Source organism: Lethenteron reissneri, chromosome 72 (genome assembly GCF_015708825.2).
Source record: "Lethenteron reissneri isolate LAM-NWPU_2019-01 chromosome 72, ASM1570882v1, whole genome shotgun sequence".
In the NCBI taxonomy this organism is placed as follows: Eukaryota; Metazoa; Chordata; class Hyperoartia; order Petromyzontiformes; family Petromyzontidae; genus Lethenteron; species Lethenteron reissneri.
The window spans coordinates 6,410,536-6,429,755 of record NC_083850.1 but is presented as its reverse complement, the minus strand read 5'-3'; the positions used below and the strand labels follow the sequence as shown (position 1 = coordinate 6,429,755).

At 51.4% G+C, this 19,220-nt stretch overlaps 1 pseudogene; it reads right to left on the bottom strand.

The window, feature by feature from the left end:
* Positions 1 to 19,220, bottom strand: part of LOC133361354 (zinc finger protein 709-like) — a 139,798-nt pseudogene that overhangs the window by 93,427 nt on the left and 27,151 nt on the right.

Below are 19,220 nucleotides of genomic sequence, written 5' to 3'. Positions count from 1 at the left end.
CGGGATTAATTCTCACGGTTTCCGGCGATCAGGGAATTGGATGACCTCCCCCGTGCTACGTGGCACCGCGGCGCTGCGGCCGGCCTTAATATGGTGTGGTCGCGGCATGGGGCATTCGGCCACCGCGGTTGAGGCGCATTTCCCCCCACACACACCCCCACGAGTCGACGGGGCAAGCAGGGGAGGCACGGAACAGCATGAATAGCGGGGTCACAGGGGCTGTTGCGCATAGTCATGGAGGGTTGGGATAATTGCGCTTGAGCGCGCAGGCCCCATTGTTAGGAAGGGTAAGGGAGTAATTAGGATGTACGCCGCCAACGTCGCTCACTGATTAGCATATCAACAGCGCCCGGGAACCGCCGTGCGCGGGCTTGGGGTGCACGAGCCCATTGTTCAGAGCAGCATCCCCTTTGAGGTAGGGAGGATAAATAGAGGAGCGCAGAGGGGAAATCGCTCTCTTACTCCAGCGCCAGGCGACCAGACGCAGCTCGAGCCAGCGACCCGGACGTCCGTGCGACGCACCGAGGCACGCGGTTAGCACCAGGATCAGCGGACCGCCGTGGACACTTAACAGTGAGTAAGAAGGTGAATTAGAATCATAGCCGATAAATAGGGAATAGGTGCCGGTTTAGTGGAATAGGCCAGCCTCGTCGACTCACTGATTGAACATTAGTTACCAGGTAATAAATCATTAATAGCGAAGCGTGGTCTCGCGTGATCTTGTCGTGCAGTGTGAGCGTGTGGGAACGCGTGTGGTACTGTGTGTGCGTAAGCTCGCGGCGTGCGTAATAGGCGTACCTCAGGTGCGCGATCATAACGTAAACGGCCAGCAGACGGCGAGCGCTGCGCAGAGCGGTGCAAGAGGGGGTATCGCGTGTGGAGCTGTATGCGTGTGTGCGCGCACGTTCACTACGTGTATGATACAGGTGCGCGATCGTAACGCGAGTGGTCAGTGTTGAGTGAGTGCCGTGCAGAGCTGTGTGTGTGGGTGTGCGCGTACGTAATTAACCATGCCTGCTACGCGGACCCGCGGTGGAGGGGAATCCTCGGGCGATGGCTCCCACACCATGGGTGAGGAACTCAGCAGCGGTTCGCTTAGCAGCGGGGGGGCGATTGATGATGCTAGCCCGGCCGTTAGCATTATCGAGGGAGGGATTTCGGGGGCTAGCGACCCCCACAAATTGGTGTCAGAAGCGGTACGGACCCCCGCGTTACCTCACGCTAAAATAAGACTAATATTTACCGGCCGGGGGGCCCCGTCGTGGAAGGCATTCGCCCGCAATCTCTTAGGGGCCAAGGAAATTAATGGATGGACGGACGCGCAGGCAGTACGTCAACTTAATATGAATGTTGATGGGCGGGCAGCCGATTTTGTAGAAGCGTTACCCGCGAGCGCACAGACACAGCTAGAGGAGCTGATGCGCCGACTCGATCAGCGTTTTGGCACGCGTGACGAGGAGGAAGCAAAATCGGCCTTAGAGGCGCGCCGGCGCCAACCTGGCGAAGATCTACGTGATTACGCCGAGGATGTGCGCGAGTTAACAAAGATCGCACGCCCGGGGTACGCAACTGATGTTATTGAGGAACTGGCCGCCGAGAAAATCCAGCGGTACCTGTCTCGCACGGCATGGTGGCAGCCAGACATGAGCTGCCCACGTCTTCCCTTTAACACCCTTGTCGAGCGCGCACGTAAGTGTGAAAGAATTCACAGCGAACGCGCGCAGCTCCGGGGGCTGGGACGAGAGCGCGCCATTGCGAGCCTGCTCTCGGAAGACGAGGAGGAGGAACAGGAGCTCGCGAGGACGGTAAGGGGCCGGGAAAGAGAGCCTCCAGTGTCCCGCGAGACAACCCCGGGATGGGTTGCCGGTATACAAACGGGTATAAAGGATGTCTCCGGCCAGGTAACCCAGGTACGCGAGGAAACGAATAAAAATATGACCCAAATGCAATCCTCCGTTGAGACCATCCGATCCGAAATGGGGGACCTACGCGCGACGGTGGGAGGGTTATCTGGGAGGGTAGCCCGACTAGAGGCAGAGGGTGGACAGCGGCGTAATGGGGGGGGAGGGAGCGGACAGGGGACCCGCTACGGAACCGCCCCCCCTCCCCGGGCATGTTATATGTGCGATCGCCGAGGGCATCTAGTGAGGGATTGTCCGGAAATCACCCGAGCTAGACAGACGCGGGGGTTAAACTCCAACGCCCCCTAGAGAGCGGACCAACTAGGGGTGCAATCGACGCGGTCCCGATACAAATAGACGATAATGAGAATAATGGCGAGCGAGTGATCTCCACACAGGTTCCAGCAACAACGCCCACAGAAACGGTGACTCCTGGCGACTGGCTACGGGAGCTGGTGGCGGGGATCACGGGGGCCACGTCGCTGGTGGAAGGGGAGGTAAACGGAGTGCGTACCCGAATCCTGCTGGACACGGGGGCGGTGGCCTCGCTCGTGAGCGAAGCGCACTGCAGCGCGATCGGGGTCGACGTGCGTCACCTGCAGGCACCGGACCGCGCGCTGCACACGGCGAGCGGAGCCGGAATGGGGCTGCTGGGGAGAGCCACCCTAGAGGTCCGCATAGGCAGTCAGGTGTGCATCCAGGAGTTCTACGTGTCGAGTGCGTTGTGTCACGAGTGTATCGCAGGTACCGACCTCTTAGAACGGCTGGGACTCAACGTGCAACCCCGCCAGCGATGCGCCACCATGGAGAGCAACGGCGAGCGGATACCGTTCCTGGGACGAGAACCAACGCGCCTCCGCTTTGCACCTGTGGCCGCTATCCAGGCGACGGCAGTCACCATCGGGCCGCTCACCGAGATGCTGGTGCCGGTGGCAACATCCCCCACCGACCCCGCGCTCTGACCATCAGGGGAGGTAATGCTAACTCCTCACCCGGAGTTGGCAAAACGGTATGGGGTCGTGGGATCCGCCACGTTGGTAAACGCAGATGGGGACCGATTGTTTATGCGGATGTTTAACCCCCACAATACCCCAGCGATACTGCGACGGCGCACCCCGATAGCCACAGTACACCCCCTGCACGCACGCCACTCTAACGACTCGGTGTTCGCACTCTGGGCTGAGGACCCCGGTCGTCCTGAGGGTGAGCAGGACCTGGCCTGGCGAGTCGGCCCGACTCCCCGAGCCGAGGTCGTTCCCTTGCTCGACGCGTTACATGTACCATGGGCGGACTTACCTAAGGGAGAGGCCGATCGGCTGCGCGAGTTACTGCGGGAGTATGCCGACGTGTTCAGTGAACACGACTCGGACGTGGATTTCCTTATTAGTTCACCACATGTGTTCACTGTGCGTCTATGTTGAAGTCAAGGCCAAATAAATCCAACGAACGCGTCATCAATGTACATCCTGAAATCGGATATCTAAAGTCGATTAATACCAATCAAAAAAAGCTATTCACTTTTTGATTTAAAGCTTTCGTGACTGCAGGGATTCATCTTCTTGGTTCTTTCGGTAAAGTCACGTAGAAGGGAAGTAATAAAATAATAAAAATAAAAGATAATAAAATTAGGTGAAAACCACCTGAGGACGGCTGCTTGCGTTGTGGCCGAAACGTCGTGAGAATAATTTTATTATGTTTTATTTTTATTATTTTATTACTTCCCTTCTACGTGACTTTACCGAAAGAACCAAGAAGAAAAAAGCTATATACTTGAAAAAAAACGTTTAATACCTCCAGACGCATTCCAACTTTAGCTCAACAGGAACACTTAACGACTACAATTGAACCCTCTCACAACCAGTGCTCATCACACCACTTCGGCAAGTAATCCGATAATATTACAAACCACCGCTGGGCACGCCATTAAACTCTCACAAAAACTGTAAAACTAAAATGGTCAAAATTACACACAAAAGTACTCGATACGGCTTAAAAGGTATAACCACATGACATAATATTTTTTCAGTCACCCCGAGCTCTCTGGTTGACTCTCGAGCCACTCCATTACATCCAGCCATCTCTCGGGATCCAACTGCATGGGATCGAAGGTGGAAACTTCTTCAGGATTCATTCCAGCACCTCGAATTTCAGCTTTTGATTTTAATTTCCTATCATTGTGGACCTTCTGATGCCTGTTCATGTTTGATGAGCGTGCAAATGCCTTCCCACACACAGGGCACAGGAATGGCTTCTCGCCCGTGTGCGTTCTCTGATGAGTTTGAAGAGATGACGATTGTGCAAATGCCTTCCCACACAGAGGGCACAAGAATGGCTTCTCGCTCGAGATTTAAATACCGTACCGCCGTTTATGGTGCCATAAATTATAAAACCAGTTGATACATTTTTTTGTCGTTTAATGTTTAGTGTTATTGTTTATAGTGTTATCAGTTTACGTGTTTTTAAGTACAGGTGATTCCCGGTATACTTCGGTATTCTGGACCTGAACGTTGCGAAACGATTCATAACGAGGAACTTTCCCCGCCAGAGCGCAAGTGGCTAATGAAAAGAACTCGGGGCAGCGGGAACACGTGCTTCCATGGGCAGGGTGGGGACAGGGCATGGTCGCTCTCTTCTCTCCAGGCCAGCGGACCAGCCGCGGCTCCAGCCAGCGACCCGGACGTCCGTGCGACGCATCGAGGTACGCTGTTAGCGCAGAGAGCAGCGAACCTCCGCGGGCACCAAACAGTGAGTGGGGAGGTGAAGTAGGGTAGCGTAAGCCGATAAATAGGGAATAGGTACAGGTTTAGTGGAATAGGCCAGCCTCGTCGACTCACTGATTCAACATCAATTCGCAGGTAGCATATAATAAATCATTAATAGCGAAGCGTGGTCTCGCGTGATCTTGTCGTGCAGTGTGAGCGTGTGGGTGCGCTGTGTGCACAGTGGTTCGCCACGTGAGTGAGCGCTGCGCGGAGCTGAGCGCGCGGGTTGCGCGTGGGTACGCAGTGATTCTGTGGTGCTGCGGCTCGCCTCGGGGGAGCGCTGCGCAGAGCGGTGCGAGAGTGGGTGTCGCGTGTGTTCACTCCGTGTGTGATACAGGTGCGCGAGTATAACGTGAGTTGAGTTGGAGTGCGCGGAGCGGCGTGTGTGTGGGCGTGCGTGCGTTCGCTCCGCGTGGGTTGCAGGCGCGCGATTAGGAAAGGGAAGTATCGTAGTAGAGAGGGGCAGAATACTAATCGGTAATTAACCATGCCCATTACGCGGACCCGCGGTGGAGGGGAATCCGCGGGCGACGGCTCCCACACCATAGGTGAGGAACTTAGCAGCGGTTCGCTTAGCAGCGGGGGGCGATTGATGATGCTAGCCCGGCCGTTAGCATTATCGAGGGAGGGATCTCGGGGGCTAGCGACCCCAACAAATTGGTGTCGGAAGCGGTACGGACCCCCGCGTTACCTCACGCTAAAATAAGACTAATATTTACCGGCCGGGGGGCCCCTTCGTGGAAGGCATTCGCCCGCAATCTCTTAGGGGCCAAGGAAATTAATGGATGGACGGACGCGCAGGCAGTACGTCAACTTAATATGAATCTTGATGGGCGGGCAGCCGATTTTGTAGAAGCGTTACCCGCGAGCGCACAGACACAGCTAGAGGAGCTGATGCGCCGACTCGATCAGCGTTTTGGCACGCGTGACGAGGAGGAAGCAAAATCGGCCTTAGAGGCGCGCCGTCGCCAACCTGGCGAAGATCTACGTGATTACGCCGAGGATGTGCGCGAGTTAACAAAGATCGCACGCCCGGGGTACGCAACTGAGGTTATTGAGGAACTGGCCGCCGAGAAAATCCAGCGGTACCTGTCTCGCACGGCGTGGTGGCAGCCAGACATGAGCTGCCCACGTCTTCCCTTTAACACCCTTGTCGAGCGCGCACGTAAGTGTGAAAGAATTCACAGCGAACGCGCGCAGCTCCGGGGGCTGGGACGAGAGCGCGCCATTGCGAGCCTGCTCTCGGAAGACAAGGAGGAGGAACAGGAGCTCGCGAGGACGGTAAGGGGCCGGGAAAGAGAGCCACAGAGACCCAGCGAGACGACCCCGGGGTGGGTAGCCGGGTTACAGGCCGGCATGGGAGATATGATAACCCAAGTAGGTGAGAGGGTAACTCAGGTATGCGAGGAAGCAAATAAAAATATGACCAAACTGCAATCCTCCATTGAGACCATCCGATCCGAGATGGGGGAACTAGACTCCACGGTAGGAGGGCTAACTGGAAGGATAGCGCGACTAGAAGCAGAGTATGAGCAGCAGCGCACTGGGGGAGGAGGGAGTGGGCAGAGAGCCCACTACGGAGCCGCCACCCCTCCCCGGGCGTGTTATGTGTGCGATCGCCGAGGGCATCTAGTGAGGGACTGTCCTCAGGTCGCCCGAGCTAGACAAGAGCTAAGGTCAAACACTAAGGCCCCCTTAGAGAGGGGACCACCGGGGGGTGAAATCGACGTAGCCCCGACACAAACAAGGTGTGAGAATAATGGCGAGCGAGTGATCTCCACACAGGTTCCAGCAACAACGCCCACAGAAACGGTGACTCCTGGCAACTGGCTGCGGGAGCTGGTGGCGGGGATCACGGGGGCCACGTCGCTGGTGGAAGGGGAGGTAAACGGAGTGCGTACCCGCATCCTGCTGGACACGGGGGCGGTGGCCTCGCTCGTGAGCGCAGCGCACTGCAGCGCGATCGGGGTCGACGTGCGTCACCTGCAGGAACCGGACCGCGCGCTGCACACTGCGAGCGGAGCCGGAATGGGGCTGCTGGGGAGAGCCACCCTAGAGGTCCGCATAGGCAGCCAGGTGTGCACGCAGGAGTTCTACGTGTCGAGTGCGTTGTGTCACGAGTGTATCGCAGGCACCGACCTCCTAGAACGGTTGGGACTCAACGTGCAACCCCGCCAGCGATGCGCCACCATGGAGAGCAACGGCGAGCGGATCCCGTTCCTGGGACGAGAACCAACGCGCCGCCGCTTTGCACCTGTGGCCGCTATCCTGGCGACGGCAGTCACCATCGGCCCGCTCACCGAGATGCTGGTGCCGGTGGCAACATCCCCCACCGACCCCGCGCTCCGACCATCAGGGGAGGTAATGCTAACTCCTCACCCGGAGTTGGCAAAACGGTATGGGGTTGTGGGATCCGCCACGTTGGTAAACGCAGATGGGGACCGATTGTTTATGCGGATGTTTAACCCCCACAATACCCCAGCGATACTGCGACGGCGCACCCCGATAGCCACAGTACACCCCCTGCACGCACGCCACTCTAACGACTCGGTGTTCGCGCTCTGGGCTGAGGACCCCGGTCGTCCTGAGGGTGAGCAGGACCTGGCCTGGCGAGTCGGCCCGACTCCCCGAGCCGAGGTCGTTCCCTTGCTCGACGCGTTACATGTACCATGGGCGGACTTACCTAAGGGAGAGGCCGATCGGCTGCGCGAGTTACTGCGGGAGTATGCCGACGTGTTCAGCGAACACGACTCGGACGTGGGTCGGACCGACCTTGTTAAGCACCAAATTGACACCGGTGCAGCCCGACCCATCAAACTCCCTGCGTATCGAGTGGGCGCACCCGAACGCACCCAGATCAAAGAGGCGGTTGGGGACATGCTTCGCGATAACATAATTCAGCCCTCGGCGAGCCCCTGGTCAGCCCCAGTGGTACTAGTAACGAAAAAGGATGGATCAACCCGGTTCTGCGTCGATTACCGTAAACTGAACGCAGTCACGCTCGGCGACGCCTTCCCCATACCCCGCATCGACGACACTTTTGACAGCCTCGCCGGAGCGCGATATTTTTCCACCCTCGATCTCGCGTCCGGGTACTGGCAGGTGGAGATGGCGGAGGAGGATCGGCCGAAAACCGCATTCACCACCCCGATGGGATTATTCGAGTTTCGAGTACTCCCGTTCGGACTCACCAATGCGCCCGCGACGTTCCAGCGGCTGATGGAGTTGGTGATGCGGGGCTTGCAATGGGAACAGTGCCTGATTTACTTGGACGATGTGATAGTGTTCAGTAGATCTTTGTCTGAGCATTGGTCCAGGCTTCGAGAGGTGTTCCAGCGACTGCGAGCGGCTCATCTCAAGCTCAAGCCACGTAAGTGTTACATCGCACAACGCGAGGTGGGGTACCTCGGGCATCGCGTCAGCGAGGCAGGCGTGCGCACCGATCCGGAGAAGGTACGCGCCGTAGTGGAGTGGCCACGGCCAAGGAATTTGACGGAGATCAGATCATTTTTGGGGCTTGCCACCTATTATCGTCGATTTGTAAAGGGATTCAGCGAGATTGCACGCCCCCTCACCCAACTCACTTCCCCTAAGCACCCCTATCAGTGGACGGGGGCCTGCCAGACGGCCTTCACCACTCTCAAAGACCACCTCACCCACGCCCCCACCCTCGCTTTCCCCGATTTTACCACCGATTTTATTTTGGACACCGACGCCTGCAGCAGCGGGCTGGGCGCGGTGTTGTCACAGGTACAAGATGGGACGGAACGAGTCATCGCGTACGCCAGCCGGACCCTGAGTGGGGCCGAGCTGAACTATTGCGTGACCCGCCAAGAGTTGTACGCTGTGATTTTCGCATGTAAACAGTTCCGGCCGTATTTGTACGGCCGGAGATGTCGCGTACGCACTGACCATTATGCTCTTCAGTTCCTTCTTACATTCAAGGAGCCGCGGGGGAAGATGGCCCGGTGGTTGGCGCAGTTGCAGGAGTACCATTCATAATCTATAAATATATTCCGTCTTTTGTTATTCGATGACATCTAGCAGTGAAAATCGTGATTGTAATATGACCATGTTGTAATCGTAATAATTTATATCCGACCTTTGCATATGGTTATAAATTAAAACACTAGTTTATAATCGTTTAATGTTTAGTGTTATCGTTTATAGTATTACAGTTTACATGTTATAAAGTAAAGTTTATCTCCGACATACTTCGGGATTAGTGACTGGTACGTTGATGAACGATTAACTACGGGGACCTTTCCCCTCAAGGAACACGTGTTAATTGGGTAGACAGCCAAGATGCTGCCGGTTAAGGGCACACTTGTGTGATGGAGATCCTCCACCTGAAATTATCTTAACATGTTTTTGCAATGAACATTATAAAATAAAGAACGGACAAACATTTGTTAAAAATACGTTTTTATTCATCTGCAATCATTTTTACGTCAAAACTCGAAGGGAATATTTATTATGTCCTATGTTCACACATTTCCAGTACCATGCAAACCATTTCCGTTCCAGGAATACCAAAGCGTTAAAGTATCATTTCCCATGATTTCCTTATTAGTTCACCACATTTGTTCACTGTGCGTCTATGTTGAAGTCAAGGCCATATATCCAACGAACGCGTCATCAATGTACATCCTGAAATCGGCTATCTAAAATCGATTAATAAAAAAAAATTTATAAAAAAAAGCTCTACACTTGACACAAAATCTTTAAAATGTTGAGTAAAGATTTACCTACAGACGCATTCCAACTTTAGCTCAACAGGAACACCTAACGACTACAATGAACCCTCTCACAACCAGTGCTCACCACACCAATTCGGCAAGTAATCCGATAACATTACAAACCACCACTGTGCACGTGATTGAGGTATAGCCACATGACATAATATTTTTTCAGTCACCCCGAGTTCTCGGGTTGATCCTCGAGCCACTCCATTACATCCAACCATCTCTCGGGATCCAACTGCATGGGATCGATAGTGGAATTATCTTCAGGAATCATTGCAGCACCTTGAATTTCACCTTTTGATTTCAGCTTCCTATCATCGTGGACCTTCTGATGCCTGTTCCGTTTTGACGACTGTGCAAATGCCTTCCCACACACAGAGCACAGGAACGGCTTATCGCCCGTGTGTGTTTTCTTATGAGTTTGAAACGTGCAAATGCCTTCCCACACACAGGGCACAGGAATGGCTTCTCGCCCGTGTGTGTTTTCTTATGATCTTGAAGAGTTGATGAGTGTGCAAATGTCTTCCCACACACAGGGCATAGGAATGGCTTCTCGCCCGTGTGTGTTCTCTGATGGTCTTGAAGAGTTACCGAGTGTGCAAATGCCTTCCCACACACAGGGCACAGGAATGGCTTCTCTCCCGTGTGTGTTTTCTGATGGTGTTGAAGAGTTGACGAGTGTGCAAATGCCTTCCCACACACATGGCACAGGAATGGCTTCTCGCCCGTGTGTGTTTTCTGATGGTGTTGAAGAGTTGACAATTGTGCAAATGCCTTCCCACACGCAGAGCACAGGAATGGCTTCTCGCCCGTGTGTGTTCTCTGGTGTCTCTGAAGATGTGATGGCCGTGAAAGGAGTTCCCGCACACAGAGCAATTGAATGGCTTCTTGCCTCCGTGTGCGTGGGGCTGTGGAGAGCGTCTCTGCTCCATGTGAGCGTAGTAACAGCAGCGGTGTTATCGAGTCAAATGTACGCTATCGGCCGCAATGATGTTTAGTGTTGAGTTTTGGATTTTGTTAACTGATAAAACAAGAACGACACTCGCGTCTAACCGAGACGCAAAAAATACCGCTAATTTGACGACGAACACGTTTAAGAGTTTTTCCGCGAAAATAGACACGGTATATCGATGTCTGGAACCCGTCTGAAGATGTCGCCACGAACTCTCCCGACGCAAAGTCGCCTAACTGTCGACACAGCAATTGTGCTCGCCAGGCTGCGTTGTCTCGCGGTTGAAGGGCGATCAGCAGAGCGACGAGTCGAGCGTTCAACCTCATCAAGTTCCCTCTCGAAATGGCATTGAGCTCTGCTTCTGAGCCGCCTTATAACTCCCCCCCTAGGATCCAATCCTTTGTCTTTCAGGATATTTGCATTCGATTGTCAATTTTGGAAGGCACAATCCGCATGTCTATTAACATACCGAAGGGTAATGTGCCCATTGTGCTTCATGCATGAATATGTAAGTGCATCTCAGTGTGTAATTATGCGCTTATTTTGAATAAATGGAAAAACACGTTCCCCATGCCCTCCATTGTCCTCGATTTAAAGTGAATGCAGCCCCGTGGCGTTGCCAACAACCGCCAAGCTTCGAGAGTGAGCACGTACAGACGCGTAGTGACCACACTTGTAATACAATCACTCTAACATCAGTAACCAAAATCCGATCTGGTACATGGTCTCCGCTTGGTCTGGTTTGTATCCGTCATCACTCCGGAGACAAACAACAAGGCATGGTTTGGCCAGCCACCACCTCGTTTCCCAAAGCGACTTTAATAGCTGCTCTCAAACAACACTATCACCAATGGTGGTTTACAGGCGAGGCTGTTAAGCGGACAATCACTCTTTTTGGGCAAGGCGTATGGGATAATACACACCTTTGTTATCCCATAAACACAATACACAGCATCGGTAAGGCTGCCTTGTTGGGGAGATGTAGCTTGGGTAAGGTGCTGTCACTGGAGTTAGGCGATGTGACTGGGTTATCACGCGGATTCCGAAAAGCAGCTTCGACGATACGATCCACTGCGCTCCATCTCCCCACATGAACGACGACATTCTGAGTTTTAAAAAAGTGGAATATATATTTGTAAATACGTTTTTTAAATAATGTTTCTTGTATCTATGTTACAATGTGTGATTGTTATACTCTTTATTTGTGTATACTGTATATACTTATATGGCTATTCGATTCCTTTGATGCGACACATTCATCCAACAGTGGAAAGTGTGATTCTAATACGAGTGGGATTCGAATAATTGTAATTCGATTCTAATCCTGCATATCCTACCCCCGGTTGGCATATTAACTTACCATACGTACAACCACAGTGTGATTCTAATTAGCTCAGTGCGATTCTAATGATTAGTATGCGATTATAATCCCACACCTCCAATTATGTGGTTCTGCGCTATAACAGTTAATCGTATTTTAAAGCGTAACAATGGCTAGGTTGTAGTTCATAGGTTATAATATTATATTTCACTATTGTAGAGTTTAACATGTGAGAGTTTACAATGTCAGAGTTGATCAAGAGCGTCAATCTTGATCGACGCAGAAGCAAATGCAGCAGCAGCAGCAACATCACATTTCGAGGGCGACGCAGCTACTTCTGATTCTGCTGCTTCCGCTGCTCAGATATTTGCTGCCAGGCCCTGCTCTCGCGGGACCCCACACGTATTTGGAAATGATTGAGATGAAGATGTCTGAGCTGATAATTAATTTAATAAAGAGTACTTTGTTTGTGTGTATAGGTCTGTGTCATCGGGGATCAGCGAACACTGCTTATGAATTAACTCGAAATCCTTTATAACCGACATTCTACTAATGTTGGTTGATCGAGACGAACAAGGCACGTGCCATGTCCAGACGAATTGATATTAACAATATTGTCCTTAAATATAATGCTAACACTGGATTAACGTTAACACTGGATTAAACATGCACATTTTAAACCCTGCCTAGCATTTATGACTAACGATTCGCATTTGCACATAACATATATTCAAGCACAGTAAAATGCGCATACGAACATATTGTTACTAGAATAATTTTAATGCGATTCTAACCCTGCAAACCCCCACAGTTCGCATATCCGTCCTCCGATTCGATTGAACGTATACTTTACATACATATGAGCGATTAAAATGCTTCTAATGACATTCTCATACCGTAACTCCGTTTATGGTGGAATCTATTATAAAAAAATTAAAGTCGTTGAATGTTTAGTGTTATTGTTCATAGTGTTATCAGTTTACATGTTATAGAGTACAGGTGATCCCCCGTATACTTCGGGTTTCGGGACCAGAACGTTGCGAAACGATTTACAACGAGGAACTTTCCCTGCCAGAGCGCAAGCCGCTAATGAAAAGAACACGGGGCGGCGGGAACACGTGCTTCCATGGGCGGTCGTAGACAGGTTGTATTGCCCAAAGGTGACACCGGGTACGTCCACCAAGTTGCTCCGCCCACGGCGGCGACAGGTAGAAGTCATAGAGGTGAAATGGCCGCAGTGTGTGCGCATGTAGTTATGTCCGTCCCCACCCGGACAGCTCATCCCCATGTCCTGTACAGCCCAAGTCTGGTGTGTCCAACGCGGTGGGGCTCTCGGCAATGGAAACCGTACGCCAAAGGGAATGTGTTGTGGCGCCCACAGTTTCCGAGCCCCTGAGGCCCGGGGTGCCTCAAGGATCCGCCACGTGCGAGGAACCGGTGCCTGGAGCCTGGTCATATTCTTCAAAAGAAGCCAGGGACCTGCCTAATCCTTCAAGGCTGTGGTGCGAACCCTTGACGCCCCGACATGCACAAGATTCTACCATGGGCGCGGGACGGGCGTCGAGAACCAGGTCAAAATGCGCAAGGTTGCGCTTGTAGGCTCCACGCAAAATATCAATGCTGTATATTATTAACTAGCAGTAGTACCCGGCGTTGCCCGGGTGAAAAACGTTTGATTTTTATTGTTGTGGTTATTGTGTTGGTTTGTTGTTGTTGTCGAGTGAGTGTGGTCACACCGCGTACCCCTTGCAGTTGCCCGTTAAGATTGTGATTGTTGGGCGTCGGGGAATTTTGCTACAGCTGCTGCCCTGATGCACTTGGCTTCTAAAACATATTGCTGATGTGAAGACAGTGCATCTACTAAGGGACAAGCGGTGACAATAGGATAGAGAGAGTTCAAGAAGGGAAGGCGGGACAAAGGGTGGTGGTAGATTCACACCGAGAATAAGAGAGGGGGAGGAACGAGGTCCGGGGCTGTTTTGGTGGAATATCGGGTCGTGGCTTGTTGCTGTCTCGTCGTTGTCGTTGCTATATCGTGATTCCGGTGTCGTAAGCAGTGTTACAGGCTACAGACATGTTACATACAGACATGTAACGTACTTACGAGCATAGTGTGATTCTAAGAGGACCACCGAGTAATTCTAATAATTGGAATGCGATTCCAATATCACACTTCATTGTATGGTGTTCCAATCTATAACACTAGCTTATAATGTTATTTTTAGCGGTATAATGTAGAGCTCATAGGTTTTATTGTTAGAGTTCACAACATGAGATTTTACTATAAAATTAGTTTACAGTGTTATTGTTATAGCGTTTTAATGTATAGCTATAAAAGTAATATTGTTAGAGTTTATAATGTTAGAGCTTACAGTGTGAGTTTATAACGTGAGAGTTTTTAACCGTGCCCTGTCCTCGTGGAACCCCACACGGATTTGGAAATAATTGCAATGACCATGAATGAGCTGAGATTTGAGCGATTAATGTTTACTTTGTTTCAACATAACTGAGTGCAGGTTAGTGCCATACTCCTTTATGAAAGACATTGTAATCTTGCCTTTTCTTGACGAATTGTTATCTTCAATAGCGTCCTCAAATATACGGCTAAAATACACAGCAGAGGGAAGGCTGCCTTGTTGGGGAGATGTAGTTTGGGTAAGGCCCTGTGACTGGAGTTAAACATTCGCTGCTTGGCCCCGTCGACAGCAGCGGAGACGATCCGATCCACTGTGCTCCATCTCCCCACACGAAATTCTCAGTTTTTTTTAAATGAACGTAGTTTTTTCACATCATATGAAATGCAATTATGTTATAATATGTGATTGTTATACACTTTATCTGTTTACATACCGTATATAGCTATTCGATTCAATTAACATGACATTCATCCAACAGTGGACAGTTTTATTCTAATACGACTAACGTGGGATTTTAATAATTGTAATGAGATTCAAATCTTGCATATCCTACCCCCGGTTCGCATTCACTTAACATGCATATGGTCACAGTATGATTCTAAGATTATCACAGTGCGATTATAATTATTATTATGCGATTATAATTACGAACCTCCGTTTATTTTGTTCAAAACTAATAATACCGTACCTCTGTTTTTGGTGTTATAAATGATGAAACTAGTTAATAGATTATTGTATTTTAATTATTTTTGTTATCGTTGATAGTGTTACAGTTCACATGTCATACTTGATGGTTAGGGACCGTAACGTTGTGAATAGATTTATAATGGGGACCTTTCCCCTCCAGGGACACATGTTAGTGGAGAGACAGCCAAGTTACGTTTTTATTCATCTGCAATCATTTTTACGTCAAAACTCGAAGGGAATATGTATTATGTCCTATGTTCACACATTTCCAGTGCAATGCAAACCATTTCCGTTCCAGGAATACCAAAGCGTTAAAGTATCATTCCCCATTATTTCCTTATTAGTTCACCACATTTGTTCACTGTGCGTCTATGTTGAAGTCAAGGCCATATATCCAACGATCGCGTCATCAATGTACATCCTAAAGTCGATTATTACCAACCAAAAAAAGCTTTATACCTGAAAAAACCCGTTTAAAATGTTGAGTAAAGATCTAACTACAGATGCATTCCAACTTTAGCTCAACAGGAAGACTTAAACACTACAATATTGTCCGGAATTGAACCATCTCACAACCACTGCTCATCACACCACTTCACCAAGTAATCCGACAACATCAAAAATCACCACCTGCACTTCGAGAAACTTTCAAACGAACTGTAAAACTAAAGGGTCAGAATTACACACAAAAGTACTCAAGACAGCTTAATAGGTATAACCGCATGCAACATTATATTTCAGTCACCCCGAGCTTTCGGTTTGATCCTCGAGCCACTCCATTACATCCAGCCATCTCTCGGGATCCAACTGCATGGGATCGAAGGTGGAATTATCTTCAGGATTCATTACAGCACCTTGAATTTCAGCTTTTGATTTCAGCTTCCTATCATCGTGGACCTTCTGATGCCTCTTCCGTTTTGATGACTGTGAAAATGACTTCCCACACACAGTGCACAGGAATGGCTTCTCGCCCGTGTGTGTTTTCTTATGAGCTTGAAGATTTGACGACTGTGCAAATGTCTTCCCACACACAGAACACAGGAATGGCTTCTCGCCCGTGTATGTTTTCTGATGACTCTGAAGATGTGATGACCGTGCAAATGTCTTCCCGCACACAGAGCACAGGAACGGCTTCTCGCCCGTGTGTGTTCTCTGGTGTCTCTTAAGATGTGATGACCATGAAAAAGACTTCCCACACACAGAGCAATTGCATGGCTTCTTGCCTCCGTGTGCGTGGGGCTGTGGAGAGCGTCTCTGCTCCATGTGAGCGTAGTAACTGCAGCGGTGTTATCGAGTCAAAAGTACGCTATCGGCCGCAAGGATGTTTAGCGTTGAGTTTTGGATTTTGTTAACTACTAAAACAAGAACGACACTCGCGTCTAACCGAGACGCCAAAAAATCCCGCTAATTTGACGACGAACACGTTTAAGAGTTTATCCGCGAAAACAGACACTTACTTGGAGATTCACGGTAGATCGATGTCTGGAACCCGTCTGAAGATGTCGCCACGAACTCTCCCGACGCAAAGTCGCCTAACTGTCGACACAGCAATTGTGCTGACCAGGCTGCGTTGTCTCGCGGTTGAAGGGCGATCAGCAGAGCGACGAGTCGAGCGTCCAACCTCATCAAGTTCCCTCTCGAAATGGCATTGAGCTCTGCTTCTGAGCCGCCTTATAACTCCCCCCCCTAGGATCCAATCCTTTGTCTTTCAGGATATTTGCATTCGATTGTTAATTTTGGAAGGTACAATCCGCATGTCTATTAACATACCGAAGGGTAATGTGCCCATTGTGCTTCATGCATGAATATGTAAGTGCATCTCAGTGTGTAATTGTGCGCCTATTTTGAATAAAAACTTTGTCCTCGATTTAAAGTGAATGCAGAGAAATTAGCATGTAACTTTAGAAAAGGAAGAGAGCGGCCTTCTCGACGAGTGAGTGAAACCCAATAGGTAATCTTCTTCCTAGCGTTGTTCCCGCTGTGGCGCAGGGTCCGCTTTTCGGCATTGTCTTCTCCATTTGGCTCGGTCCAGGGCATCTTCAGGGGATGCGTTGACCGTCTTTATGTCTTCCTTTATTCGATCCATCCATCGCTTCTTCGGACGTCCGCGTGGACGGCGGCCCTCTGGCTCAATACGCATGGCAGTCTTGGCCACTGATGACTCTTCACTTCGCATCACACGGCCGTACCACCGAAGCCTTGCCTCAAGCATCTTGTCCGCAATGGGGGCCACACCAAGTCGATTCCAAACGTCTTCGTTCATGACACGATCCCATCGAGTGAGTCCGAGGCTCCATCTGAGCATCCTCATCTCCATGGTGTGGAGAGCTTGTTCGTGTACAGTTGTGGCTGGCCAGCACTCGGATCCATAGAGTGCCACCGGTCGGACGATGGTCTTGTAAATTTTTCCCTTCAGCCTATCCGGCATTTTCCTATCACAGAGGACTCCGGTGACTTGCCTCCACTTCATCCATGCCGCATTGACTCGTGACCTCACATCAGTCGTGATGCTACCATCTGAGCTGATGGTACTTAAAGTCCGTCACTTTCTTCAGATCTTCTCCGTCTTTTGATGTTGAACCTCATCCCGTTTTCGTCCAAACGTTCTTTCCACATGCGCGTTTGTCTTTCCACTTCTCCTCTCTCTTCATCTGAGAGGAGGACGTCATCCGCGTAGAGAATTGACCATGCCAGGGGCATGTGCAGGTCGGCAGTGATCGTGTCCATGCACAGGATAAACAGGAGTGGTGACAGGGCCGATCCTTGGTGCACTGTGGTGCCACAGCGACGGGGCCGCTCTGCTGAGCCAGGGAGCCACCCGGCTTCCCCCACCGCACTGCCCCCCATCCCCCCCCCCACATAAGCACACACCCGCACGCATTCCCCCCCCCCCCCCCATAAAGCTGGAAGGGAAGGTTACCTGATCGACCGGTTTTTATCCGAGAGACCCTTATCGGGATTAATTCTCACGGTCTCCGGCGATCAGGGAATTGGATGACCTCCCCCGTGCTACGTGGCACCGCGGCGCTGCGGCCGGCCTTAATATGGTGTGGTCGCGGCGTGGGGCATTCGGCCACCGCGGTTGAGGCGCATTTCCCCCCACACACGCGAGTATCGACGGGGCAGGCAGAGGGAATAAGCATTGTGATGGAGGAGCTTCATTAGAAAACACGCAGGCACCATTATTAGGGGAGTTAAAGGAGAAGGCTATTAGTATGAATAACCTGGAGAGCGGGGTCACGCGGGCAGCCGTGCACAAATTCCCACGGCGCGCCTTTGTGATGGACACCGCCGCATGAACCTCGATGACGGGGGCCTGCGTGAGAAAAGGATTGATTGGAATTTGCGCCGTGCAGGTCGCTCATTGATTAGCGGAACAAAGGCACCGCGGAGCTGCCTGGCCCGGGCGAGGGGGGCGCGTGCCATTGTTTGGAGTTCACGCCGCGCGGACAAAGGATTAATTAGCATAGCGAAGGCGCACGATGCGTGGGAAGGGGGTAGGGGTCCGGGAATCAGGATAAATGGGGAGCGCAAAGGGGAAATCGCTCTCTTACTCCAGCGCCAGAGGACCAGACGCAGCTCGAGCCAGCGACCCGGACGTCCGTGCGACGCACCGAGGCACGCGGTTAACACAAGGATCAGCGGACCGCCGTGGACACTTAACAGTGAGTAAGAAGGTGAATTAGAATCATAGCCGATAAATAGGGAATAGGTGCCGGTTTAGTGGAATAGGCCAGCCTCGTCGACTCACTGATTCAACATTAGTTACCAGGTAATAAATCATTAATAGCGAAGCGTGGTCTCGCGTGATCTTGTCGTGCAGTGTGAGCGTGTGGGAACGCGTGTGGTACTGTGTGTGCGTAAGCTCGCGGCGTGCGTAATCGGCGTCCCCCAGGTGCGCGCTCATAACGTGAGCGGCCAGCAGGCGGCGAGCGCTGCGCAGAGCGGCGCAAGAGTGGGTATCGCGTGTGGAGCTGTATGCGTGTGTGCGCGCACGTTCACTACGTGTATAATACGGATGCGCATTGGTAACGTGCCGCACAGGGCTATACTGCGAGCACGGCGTTTGATTGATGATGATGTGCGCATGTATGTTCGCAGCGTGGGAGCGCGGCGCGAGGCTGTAAATAGTAGGGGTGTCGCGTTCGAATGCCGGCGAAACCGTAGCGGGTAATAGGGAGGTGGGGTAACGTAAACGAATAGGGGATGCAGGCGGGAGGGACCCCGGGGGCCAACGGCCCCCACAAATTGGTGTCAGAAGCGGTACGGACCCCCGCGTTACCTCACGCTAAAATAAGACTAATATTTACCGGCCGGGGGGCCCCTTCGTGGAAGGCATTCGCCCGCAATCTCTTAGGGGCCAAGGAAATTAATGGATGGACGGACGCGCAGGCAGTACGTCAACTTAATATGAATCTTGATGGGCGGGCAGCCG